A 13,053-nucleotide genomic window follows, 5' to 3' on the forward strand; every position below is an offset into this window, starting at 1 on the left:
ACGCTTAACACTAAACTATGGCACTTAAAAACCCCTCTAATATAATTTCTTAGGCAGTTTTCAAAAGGATCTAGAATATTTGCATTTTCTTTATTTCAAAAAGCAAGCCCTGTGTTAATTGCCTTCGCTAAAGAGCATTTGAGGATCTTTTCTAAGCAGAGTGATTCCTCACATAAATAATATGGACAGGCTTCACCACTTTGCTCCTAGAAATGAGGGACTTTGATATCGGCATCTTAAATGGCAGTGGTTAATTAACTAATAGAAATTCTGTCTTTTCAAAAGGTTACCTTCTCGCGATAGCGCCAAAGCTCTCCAGTGATTATTTCTTAGAATCTGTCCATTTCTTCACTGCCTCTAGCTTCTCATGGGAACTCAGAGGTGACTGAAGGTCAAACTCAGAACCTACTAGTTCCCTTCATTTGATCCACTCCTGCTCACCACAAAACCACCTCCTACTTGCTTCAGTTGCATCAAAAAACTGCACTGAACTGTCAGTGAAGAATTCAGGTTCAATTGAAGCTTCTACTACCTAGAGACTCGGAAACCCAACACCAATCTCGTTGTAGTTACTAGCATCTCTGTAACTCCTATCTGACTCAGTAAAGAAATGGTCTACCAAGGTGAGAAGGAAATATTGACTGCCTCTATGCTAATGCTTGTGATATGCACAGAGGGCAGGGAAATACTAGGTAGAACAAGTTAGGGTCCCTGGAAAAGGTTTCACTCTCAAGCCTGGAAGCAGGGTCCTAAATGAGAATGTCACATCTTTGTTTTCCCACCTTTTCACCCAACACGCCCCATCCCGTGGCCATAAAGTCCCAAGCTCCACTGGCAGATTAGCAGAGTGGCATGGCAGAGAAGGAGAGGAGAGAAAAAGCATCTGCAAGAGGAAAAGAGACAGCTGGACATCATAGACTGTAGTCAGAAAGGAGATAGCTGGGGACAGTTGGCTAAATCTTACTGGGACCAGGGGATGATTATCTTCCCACTCCATTCCCTTTCCAGTGCCTCATCTTCCTAAGGGCCACTTCTATCACTCAATAAAATCATCATTCACAATCTTTCAAGTCCATGTGACAAGAACTCAAGTACCAAGAGGGCAGGTTGTAAAAAGCTGTCACCCTGACCCTCTACTGAGCTGGTTAGCACTTAGCCCTCTGCTGAAGGCAAATGCTAAAAAAGCATTAATAGACACCTTTTGGGGCTTCAGGGGTTGCAGGCAACCCCTAGCAATGCTGAGAGCCGGTACAGGATTCCTTCCTGCCAGTGCCCAAAGGCACTTGTCCCATCTCCTGTTTCCACTCATCTGCATGCTCCCTCTCTGAAAGGGGTTTGAGCATGGTGGCCTAATACACAAGCCAAACCCCTGTCACAAGTCCCATGAGGGGTTCAAGAAATTGCTTCCATCTCACTTGGTCATGGGTATTCCACAGAAAATTGGCTGAGGCCCAAGTGGTACAGTTGTTTAAATGTCCAGTTTTTTAAAATTGATGAACATTCAGGTAGTACCCCCATGTATAAGCCTTGTAAAAGGAAAATAATGAAGTCTCAGGACCCCAAACTCACTATGCCAAAGGGAAAGTTAAGCTTGGGAATTGAGTCATGTGAAAAACTACCTTCCTTTTGTTCCCAAACAGATAGTTGCAAGGATAAAAGCCCACATATGTCCCCAGGGACCTCCCTCACAAATTGCTCATAAGGAAATTTCTTGTGGGCCCCAAGATCTTTACCACAAACCAGAATTCTGTTGAATTTCATCCTGACTGCAAGTTAACAGCTTATTTTCACAGTACAGGACAAAGATAGGACTAAAAGTCATCCCTCAACCTACCCCAAGACAAATGCATATTTTACTTCTTCCTCTATTCTATCTCAACTTTATCTTATGTAAAATGCAGATTTACTGAGTGCCAGATAAATGCATCATTGACTGTTCCTCCTTACTCTCCTGCCACTCTTTCCTCTTTAAAGTCCTTAAAACCCTATTTGGAGAAAGCACAGGCCACAGATTCTACTGTAACTCATGTTTCTTTTTCCCATGCACTGCCTTGCCTTTGGTGAAATAAACCTCTAAAGTGATTGAGATCTGTCTTAGACACCTTTTGGTTTATGGCCATAATGATTTTGGGGCTGATATGAATGCCTACCAGTTGCATGCTAGGTGAAAAAAAAATAGGGCCCTATTCCTGTTTCTAACAATTGAGTCTTGGTCAGATCCACCCCACGTCCAAGCTGCACATTGTTTCTTAAAAAAGAGGGGCACTGTTCTACTCAGCAACCAGGATTCAGTCAGATCGACTCCAGTCAGTCAAACTCATACCACATCACTGAATCCCAATAGGTAAGGAGGTAAGGGTGGGTGAAAGAGAAAACACAAATTTCTGGAAACAAATAGGTATTTAGGAAGGAAGGACACCACTCCAAACATGCGGTACTAACTATCCAGTACTGAGAAGTATTGGAACAAAGAGTGACAATACTCTTTTACTTGGAGATTCTGAGCAACAGACCACAAATACAAAGTATCTTGTTTCACGTGCTTTTAACTTTGCTTTGTAAAATTTCTTTGAATGTCTATCTCCAGTTATTGCAACTAAAGTTCTACATATAGCATGCTATTTCCACACAGAAAGAGCTCCTGCATTGCAAAGTCATTAATTTATTTTATTTATTCTGTCTGCTTGCCCAGATAGCTCATTATGTATTTATCTGAAGATTTTATAGATTAACATAGTTTTGTGAATCTCTACACCTATTCTATGATAGTCTGAACATAACCTTTAATTTTTTCCAAATGTAATAGCAATTTAATGGGCTTCCTATTGTGCTTAATCCCTTTGTTCTCACATAATGTGGAACACACTTAAAATGCCTGTCTGCCCTTTAGTTGAATCCAGAGCTATTCATAACATGATTTCTTCCTTCATCCTGCTCTGCCCATTAAGGAGTAGTGTATACTATGTGAAATTACTGAATATTCAAGGAAGAAAACCATAATTATATCTGAAGCTTTGCGAGAGGAGTTTATGTGCTTTACTTCAGTGATTCCCAAATCTGAATGATATACAGAATTACTTGTGGAACCTTTTAAAATTTTCCATAATTTGGACTCCATCTTGATAGATTCTGATTTAGTAAATTCAAGACTTTTTTTAACTGAGTTAATTCTCATGTTCAGGATCATTGGTCTCCCAGATAATAAAATCTGAGCACTGTAATACACCACCCAGGCACCCAGGTTCCCCTTCAGAAATTGAGGACTTATTTCCACCAACTTCTGTGAATGCTGCTGGCAAAAAGCCCTGAGCTGCCACTCTTACAGTAATTGTTCAAGCTGAAAGGGCTATTTGGCCTGAGCTGCCACTCTTACAGTAAGTGTTCAAGCTGAAAGGCCTATTTCACCCAAAGTTACACCATGTCACAAGTACAAAGGCCTATCTCTTCCTCCCACTTGCAGACAACTGTGAAGGGTCATTTTAGCTTCAACCCCCCACTGAGATGGCTAAGGCCTGCAGTAGACCACATCCTTCTGTTATGGGATCTTTAGGGTGTTGCCCAGCTTTGGCATGGGCCTACTAGGCATATTCTGCCCACTCAGCTTGGCAGGCTGGCTTGGCTCATACTACCATTCTGGATCCTGTGCATGCCAAGGTGGACTGTGTAGAGTGGCAAGAGGTGTGTGAATAAGCATGGGGTCCAGCCCTGCTCAGTCAGACATGCTGGCTGCTACAGTGGGGCAGGCAGCTTGGACATTGGCTCTCTGTGAGACTGTGGCTGAACCAGGAGCACCACAAGAAGCTTCCACAGCTGGCACCAGGGAACATGGTGGCTCCCAATAGCTTGGATATGCCAGGAACTGCAGTGCCCCAAAGAGGGAGTCACTGCCCTGGCTCAGGGAGCTCCCAAGTCTGGGCTCTCTAAAGGGTTGCAGTTCTTCTTTCCTTCTCTTTGCCCACAACATGGTGAGCAAGAAGCATGTCTCAGCCCTGTTTGTGTTACAGCTCTTTTAGTCTCACCATTCAGAGGTTCCTGACTTCTCGCCCTATACCCCTGAAGAATGAGATACATAGACAAGTAAAAGGTGAGCAAGAGGATGAGGAGTTTTATTAAGTAATAGAACAGCTCAGAGGAAACCTGCAATGAGTTGCTTCTTTCTGCAGTGAGGGTGTCCCAACATTATTCAGCTGCTAGCCAAGAGGATAGCTCCTCTCTGCTAGGCAAGTCATCCCAACAAGTTTTGAGCTATCAGCAGAGAGGATAGCTCCTCGCTGCAGCTGGTCATCCATCATCTCTTCATCATCTCTCCATTGTCTCAGTAGCTCTGAGCAGAGAGGATGGCTCCTCTCTGCAGGCAAGTTGTCGTATTATCTGTTCAGCTCTGGCTGAGCCCAGGGCTTTTATGGGCCTCAGAGGAAAGGAAGTATATTCCAATTAGTTCTTGGGCAGCCTTGAGCAGGCCCAGAAAAGGCACCACAAGTTCCCACTGTGCTCTGTGGGACTGGCAGCCTGGCTCTCAGCCTTTAGGCCCTCCTGATCTGAAGGTGAAGCCTCACTGGTAACCCATTTCCTCTCACCCAGGAGGCCTGTCTGCTTCCTGCTGCCATCCAAGGCACCCAGGCTGCTTGTACCAAGGGGCACCTACAGGCCAGAGCCAGGCTGTCCTCAGCCCCCCATCAACCTCCCTCCCATGCTTGTTAGTACCCACATTCCAGAGGGGCTGAGGCAGCAAAGGACTAGCATGTCAGCACTGCCCTGAGCATGTACACCCCTGGCTGGGCTATGACAGCACCCAGGGGCAGCTCCATGTTGCTTCAAGTTTGGAGTAGGTGTTGACAGCAGAGAGAAGCCAGGCAACAGGAGCAGGCACTTCTGAGCTTGCAAGAGCTTCGGGAAGGGTGGCCTTTCCCAACCCCTAAGAGTACAGCAAGACCTGGGTCCACAGCCCTGACATGGCTGGCTGTACTTGCACCCATTAGGGCAGGGCTGTTGCCTGCTCCCAGATCCTGTTGGCTCCAGGAAGCATGTAGCCCCAGCCACACCCCTTGCAGTCTGTTGCCAAGTCTTCAGGTCCTTGCCAGGCCTGGGCTGGCAACCTAGCTAGGAGCTACACTTGCCGTGAGCTTCACCCAAGACCCTGGCTGTCAGGGACAGCCTGAGGATCCCCCTTGCCTGGCTCATGGCCCTGCCCAGGGAGTACCTCTAGGAGCAGATTGTGGGCTGTGGGTCCTGGACTCAGCCATCTCTAGCGTCAGGCTTGGAGGTCTCCCCAGTGCAGGGTGGACCTGGGATGCAGTCCTGGGTGGCCTCGTGCAGAACATCCTCCCAAGGCACAGGAACCCAACATCCTCAGTGGGGTGGATGCACTGGCTGCATACCTGGCTGGGCCCCTGAGTGGGTGCTGCTCCCACTTCCTGCTCCAGGACCCCAAAGTGCAGCCCCAGCTCCATATTGGGGCCCCTCTCTGCCCCACCCCACAGCCCCCCATCTGGTAAGTGACATGACTCAGCCCCATCCTGGTGGTGCCCAGGGCAGCAGGCTTCTGAAAGCTGTCTGCCTCCTCCCCCTGGCATCCCTGCAGCAGCAGCATGATGTCAGCAGCCATTCTGGACAGCCCACCACTGCCATCACTTCCGGGCATTGATCCTGAGAACAGTCCCTAATAAACCTCCCACAGGCTGTTCTCCCTTTCACAATCACCTTCCTGGAGCATCCAACCCATGATACATATTATCATTAGATATTAGAGTTTGAATGTCAAAAAAAGCCTTCCCTATCTTAAATTTGTCTTCAATCAGAATATAAACCAATTCCAAGAAGGAAACAATCAAAAAATTTATTCCCTACCAACCTCTAAAGAATCAAGCTGACTTCTCTGCTCCCTTTTGTCAGTCGCTAATTCACTCCTTCCTGCCTACCACTGTGCATTTCTTCCTGCAATGAAATCCCCACTCCTTTATTTTTTTATCCAAAACCGCATTCCTGTCATTGCCATTCATGAGTGAATCCTTGAAGAAATGTTGTCACCTAACTTTTTCAGCATGAATCTATGAATGTCCTGCAATTAGTTATATAAGCATGGATTTCCTTATATTGACTTGTACTCTATAAAGAATATATAAAGAATATGTGCCCGGAGAGAAGAAACCAAGCCTTCTGTTTTTATTTACTTATTTATTTAATTTTTGAGACAGAGTCTCGCTCTATCACCAGGCTGGAGTGCAGTGGCGCAATCCTGGCTCACTGCAACTTCTGTTTTCTGGTTTCAAGCGATTCTCCTGCCTCAGCCTTCCGAATAGCTGGGACTACAGGCACACACTACCATGCCAGGCTAATTTTTGGTATTTTTAGTAGAGGCGGGGTTTCACCATGTTGGCCAGGATGGTCTCAATCTCTTGACCTCATGATCCACCTGCCTTGGCCTCCCAAAGTGCCGGGAAGGCTTCTGTTTTATGCTTGTTTTTGTTTTGCTTTGTTTTACATAGTAAGCCTATTGAATGACAATAAAGAATAACGATTAGTGTTCTAACATAGGACATTGTTCTCTCTAGCCACTAATTTTACCAGGCTTTCTGAAAGATAAAGTGATGTTCATATATATACACTCACACACTGTCCTAAAAAGCAACCCCTCCTCCTAGTGTCATGATTTAACTGAAATGTTCAAAGTTTCATTATCTTTATTATAAAATACCTGATATTTAGAACTGGTTGTTTTTATTTATATATATGTTTGAACTATAAAGATTAATCTGTAATGTTTTAATTTATTTTGTGTGGTAAATTAATTTTGATTTCCATAATGTAATAATGTAACTAGTAGTTTTCTTTCTTGATGTCTGAATTATAGTTTTCAGTTGCGTTTTACAATAATATGCATTGTTGTTGTGTTATATCTTGTTTGAAAGGATAAAGGAAAAAAATATTTTTCTAAAAGAAAAAGAAAGGAAGGAAAGAAGGAAGGAAGGAGGAAGGAAGAAGAGAGAGAAAGAAAAAAGAAAAGAAAAGAAAGAAAGGAAGGAAGGAAAGAAGGAAGGGAAGGGGAGAAAGAAATGAAAGAAAGGAAAAAAGGAAGGATGGAAAGAAGGAAGGAAGAAGGAGGAAGGAATAAGAAAGAGAAAGAAAAAAGGAAAAGAGAAAGAAAGGAAGGAAGGAAGAAAGAAAGAAAGAAAGAAAGAAAGAAAGAAAGAAAGAAAGAAAGAAAGAAAGAAAGAAAGAAAGAAAGAGAACGAAAGGAGAACCTGGAATTAGACTAAGAAGATTTGAGTCTTGAGTCCTGCTCATCACTGACCAGTGTTGGCACTCTGGAGAGTTAGTTACCCTCTATGTGTTTCAGTTTACTGTAAAACAAGGCTGAAAATAATGCTCACCACTTAGGGTTGTTGAGAGGGATGGATGGGGAGGTTCAGGAAATATGATATGCACATGGTAAATTCATGGTAAAGTTTACCTCTTGTTGTTAGCATTATAAAACTTCTTCAATATCAACAAGCCAGAATCCTGCATCACAGTTGATACCACATTTCAGTGCATATTAGAGAAGTAACCCAATCATAGTACTTTTGTTTTCAACTCTCAGAAGCAGACATGGCTCAGCTCAGGAGACTATATCAAAGTAGCAATTAGCTGGATACTACAGCAGTATTCTTATCCTTCCAGAAAATGATGAACCTTGGTGGTTGAATCAAGTGTCTATACTGGTGGTTTTAAACCACAGTGATCATCAAAATAACCTGTAAAGATTTTTAAAAACATACTTTTTCATCCCACGTTGATATTCAAATTTAGTTGGAATGACATAAATCTGAAGTATCTGTATTTTAAAATTTTCCACAGATGATTCCTCTGTGCGTTCAGGGTTGAGACACATGGTAAAACTGGTATGTTAGACTGTCTGCATTACTAATCGGGTCATGGAGAAACATAGGTAAGGTGATAGTCAGGATTTGAAATAGAATACTCCCTGTGAAAGTTAAACTACACATGGGCATATAATGTATAGGGCAAAGAGGTAAAGTCTCTTTAAAATGAAAGAATAGGGCTTCAAGTCCAATATACAACCGTACATTCCTAAAGCCATTAATACCTTTTTCTTTTCTCTTTCTTTTTTTTTCTTTGAGACAGTCTTGCTCTGTTGCCAAGACTGCAGTGCAGTGGCAGAGCTCAGCTCACTGCCACCTCTGCCTCTCATGTTCAAGCCATTCTTTTCCCTCAGCCTCCTGAGTAGCTGGGATTGCAGGCATGCATCACCATGCCTGGCTAATTATTTTTGTTTTTATTATTTTTTTTGTGTGTGTAGAGACAGGTTTTTGTCATGTTGGCCAGGCTGGTCTCAAAAGATCCACCTGCCTCAGTCTCCCAAAGTGCTGGAATTACAGGTGTAAACCACTGTGCCCAGCCTTGAAGCCATTAATATCTCTAGAGAAAGCATGTATCTACTAGAAAAAGTGCTGATGACCATTGGAAGAGCATAAAAATGGAGAGTCATAGCAGAAAGACATAATATTATTCCAAGAATTATGTAAGAGAAAGAAAATGTTTACCAGGGACATCAAAAGCTAGAATTATATTGGTAAAGACATGCCCTTTGGGAAAATGAATTTATATGCTACTTAATGTAAAAATTCTTAATCTGTACTGCAGTGTTCTCATTCTGTGATCACCCAGTAATCTTACTGATAATTGGAATGCTACAGGGAGAAATATTCATGTTGGACTAATGTGAGTAGTTCTTCCAATTAACAAAATTTTCACTGTAAATTAAGACACAGATGTTCATGATGTATATGTAGATGAACATCGATTTCCTATCAACTTGACAAATCTAAGCAAGAATCCCAGAATCTAATACAATTTAAGATACAGGCAAAGTGAGTTATTAAGCCTAAAAAGCTGAGAAACAGAACTCAAACGGTGGTAAATTCCAAGTTTGGAGTCCAAGCACAGAATGAGTTTCTTTACCCACAAAAAGACATTCTTCCCTTTACAGTCACCAAACTTTGCTGCAAGAAATGTATCAGATTTGTCAAGTAACTTCCTGAAGCAATAGGAAAGGCTCTCCTCAATGTCTAATCCTTTAGGGCAGGAAGTTTTGCAAAATGATTGCGTGTTTATAGCTTTTCTCCAATCTCTAAATTGGTCTTTAAAAAAAGAGTTGAAAATACATTTTTAAAAACTTCAATAATATTGTGTCTGACAGTGATGTGAGTGAAATCACTAACCCTGTCGCCAGTGAGCAACCAAGGAAGCTCGTTTGATCGATCAGAAAAAGCATCAGTGTTGACTACATCCCACTATCTGAAAAGCCAATCTGTAAAGTGTTACTTATAAAAGAAGCAAAGGAGTGCTGAATGGGAGGAAAACAGGAAATGCAAAAGCACTATTTAGTATGTCCGTAGGTGGCAAGTAATAAAAGACATGAAAAGTGAAAAAACATTTAGCAATTTCTGAAATATTTGGAGAGTCTATTCTTAAACATTCTTTTTTGGTAAATGTTTTCACGATAAAATAAGGAAAAATTAAATAAAAATCCCCAACTGAAAATAGAAACGAAGGAAAGAAAAAAGAAACATCTGAACTGAGGTTCAAATAATGTAAATAAGGAAAATGTTTCAAATGGAATAAATAAAAATTGAAGCAATTCTTGGTAAGACTAATGACAACTAAATCCCAAAACCAAGTGACTATTAAATTTGGGATGGAGAGGAGATAAAGCTATTTTAAAATGCTGTTGAGTCACTCACCTTTGTCATTTAAACATCTTTTATAAGAGGAAATGTGACAAGCAATTAAAAAGAAAACATTATGGTTTTGGTTACCTTGTGCAAGAAATTGATTCCTTTCTCTTGTTTCAAGTTGACAGAATTATCCAGAGTTCCTTCTACTTTATGCCCTAGCAGAGACACAAGCTAAGAAAGAAGAGAAATAACTTGATTCTTTGCTTGCTTTCCCAGGAACCATATCATTAGATTGTTAGGTATGTAGATAGACAAATATGCATATATATATATATATATAGAGAGAGAGAGAGAGAGAGTAGAAAATACGAGAAATATGGAAAGTAACAAGAGAAAATAAAAAAATTATATCTTTACCCAGAGGTTTTTTTATAATAAACATTTTAATGAAATTTCTTCTACATTTACACATACACATACATTCAAACATATGTATATATGTGTGTATACACATGTATGTGCATATATACATTTTTTTCCATTTAATAGCTTTTCATATCCTACTCCACCCCATCCCCTGTAATCTGTCCTCCAAGGAGTTTTCGGCAAAGACATCCGCCTACATTTGGCCCTTTAGAAAAAGGAGTAAAAGTTTCAGTTTATAATTACAGTTCTAAGGATATAAATTATCTTGAGCTCAGTGAGTTTATACACAACTTTCTAGCAAATTTTCATAAATATTTTACTTCATAAATAGAAGATATTATTAGTTCTAAATCCAAGATCAACAATAAACATTTAAAATATTGATGTTTGTATTAAAATATATCGCATGTGAATCTTGTAGTTATTATTAATGTTTTATTTTAGCTAAAATTCATAAAGCTGGAAAATTAATGACTGATTCATCATTTGAATTCTTTGATAATATTAATTTGTCACATGAATTTCAAGGTTAGTTTTTTCTAAATTTCTCATAGTTGGAAAAAAGTATCATAAAGTAAGAATATATGCAAACAGGTGGCCGGGGGGTGGCTCATGCCTGTAATCCCAGCACTTTGGGAGGCTGAGGCAGGTGAATCATGAGGTCAAGAGTTCGAGACCATCCTGGTCAACATGGTGAAACCCCATCTCTACTAAAAATAGAAAAATTAGCTGGGCATGGTGACGCACACCTGTAGTCCCAGCTACTCGGGAGGCTGAGGCAGGAGAATTGCTTGAACCCAGGAGGAGGGGGTTGTGGTGAGCTGAGATCATGCCATTGCACTTCAGCCTGGGTAACAAGAGCGAAACTTTGTCTCAAAAAAAAAAAAATATGCAAACATAAAATGCATTTTATATTAATATATTTTTATTTAAAAGTTGCTTTTATTAAACAATCATAGTGGGTCTGTGATATGCCACACAACTCCCCACTTTGAGGACTCATTCCCCCAAATACTGTGAGAATTGGCAGATAACAGCTCTCATCCCTTTTGCGGGGACTGCCGTTGTTTGAAGATAGTCAGTCGCTTTGTGCAAGTTTATGCTCCCTTCCCTGGGATGGCTTGGATCCAGTGACTACCAGCACAGGCATATAAAGACTTGCTTCCTTGCACCAACTTATGATGCCTTGGCAGTGATAGTCCAGCTCCAGCGCTTGCTAGCATGGCTCTCTCATGCCTTTGTTGTGACTACAGTAGGGTTCAGCTTCTCCCTCTGCCCAGCTCAGCTTCCTACACTCCCTCATCAGGTGCTAATCCCAAAAGAACTCCTCGATAAGAGTCTGCATGCTGGTGTCCAATTCAGAGTCTGCTTCTTAGATAACTTGATTCAGAACCACAATTATCAAACAGATTAAATGACTCTAAAGTGGCTACTATATAGTGCAAGGAAGGTTTTGCCATCTGATTACAAAGCTAGGAGTGGTGTCTTGTTGCTTAGGATTTATCTTGCACATCCTGTAACGGACCTTTGCTTTCAAGAGCAGCATTGGTTTTCAGAGGAGCACAGATTTGCAGATTTTGTGGTCACTGATGGATTATCTTCTCATTCCTATTTGATAAAAATGCAGAGCAAATATGCTGTAAAAATGACAGTTTAAAATCATGATTTCTTAAAATCAGCATTCTGAAGAAGGATTTCAAAGTTTAACCTCCTTTTGACATAGTGAAAGATGCAAAATATAGGACTATTTTTAGCCAATTATGAATATACAAATAACCCTCACTATACTTAAGACAAATGTCAACTTTTAAAAGCAGCTATTTGAAGGAGAAATCAATGCTACAACCTAATCTAATATTTTATTTTCTCCTTCCCAAGTTTTCTTCTTTAGTAGAACATTTATATTTCAGTCAATTAAGCATCAATTCTTATAGGTATATGCAGAGCTTTACACCTACATTAGGATGTCACAGTTGGAAAAAATGGTAGAAGAGAACATTTCTGCCTATAGGTGTGAAGAGTAGAGAAGGTCAATAAGAAATCATCTCTTAATCTTCTGAATTTTTGTCTTATCAAATTTTTATTTGCAGCAAATGTTAAGCACTGATCAACATTCTACTTGATTTTACAACTTGTATTGAGTGTATTATAAACAAGGCACTATTTTATGTAGTATATGGACTGTAAGGGAGTTGATATTTCGATTTGGGGGCATAAAACACATGCTTTATCAGCAAGATTGTGAAATAACTAGGGGGCTGTGTAAGGGGCTTCAGTGAAAGCAGAGAATGTCATGTCCCTAATGCTCTATGAGGATCATTTAACAGAAGATCAGAGGAATAGATTACGCAGGGAGTAAAGAGAGTGGTCATTTCAAACCAGCATTGTTAGTAAAAGGGCATGAAAGTAGGAAGGAATGAAAGAGATGTGCAAGGAAGGCAGAAATAGCCATTGTTATGTTTCTACCTTCTCTCTGGAAGCTTTGATTAATCAATGTAATAAGCCACTCTTTCTTAACATCACTTTAAACCCAACCTAAAGAGAAAACAGACAGTAACATGAGCGCTAGCATAATTAATTCCACCAATGGCAATGTCTTCAAATGCAAGATGTGAAATCATCTCATTAAACATTTCTGGGGAAAGCAAAGTGAACCAGAATTACTCTTAAAAACTGTACCAAAAATACTTTTCTGGGAGTTGTAAGATATTGACAAAAATGAATTTCTATCTATAACGAAAGGGCTTAAACCTGAAAATGCTAAAGTGATATCTACTAAGATCTGCTCCTAGTGCTTTTGTTGGGTACTTAGTAGTTATATTTATATGGTTTTTAATTAAAATAGGCAATCTTATATTCCAGTGGAGAGTTACAACAAAATTAGAGTTTCTTTAAGCTCCCACATGATAAGGCTGATCTCTAAGGAAATAATTGTACATATTTTTAACTC

Source organism: Callithrix jacchus, chromosome 3, assembly GCF_049354715.1.
Source record: "Callithrix jacchus isolate 240 chromosome 3, calJac240_pri, whole genome shotgun sequence".
Lineage (NCBI taxonomy): Eukaryota > Metazoa > Chordata > Mammalia > Primates > Cebidae > Callithrix > Callithrix jacchus.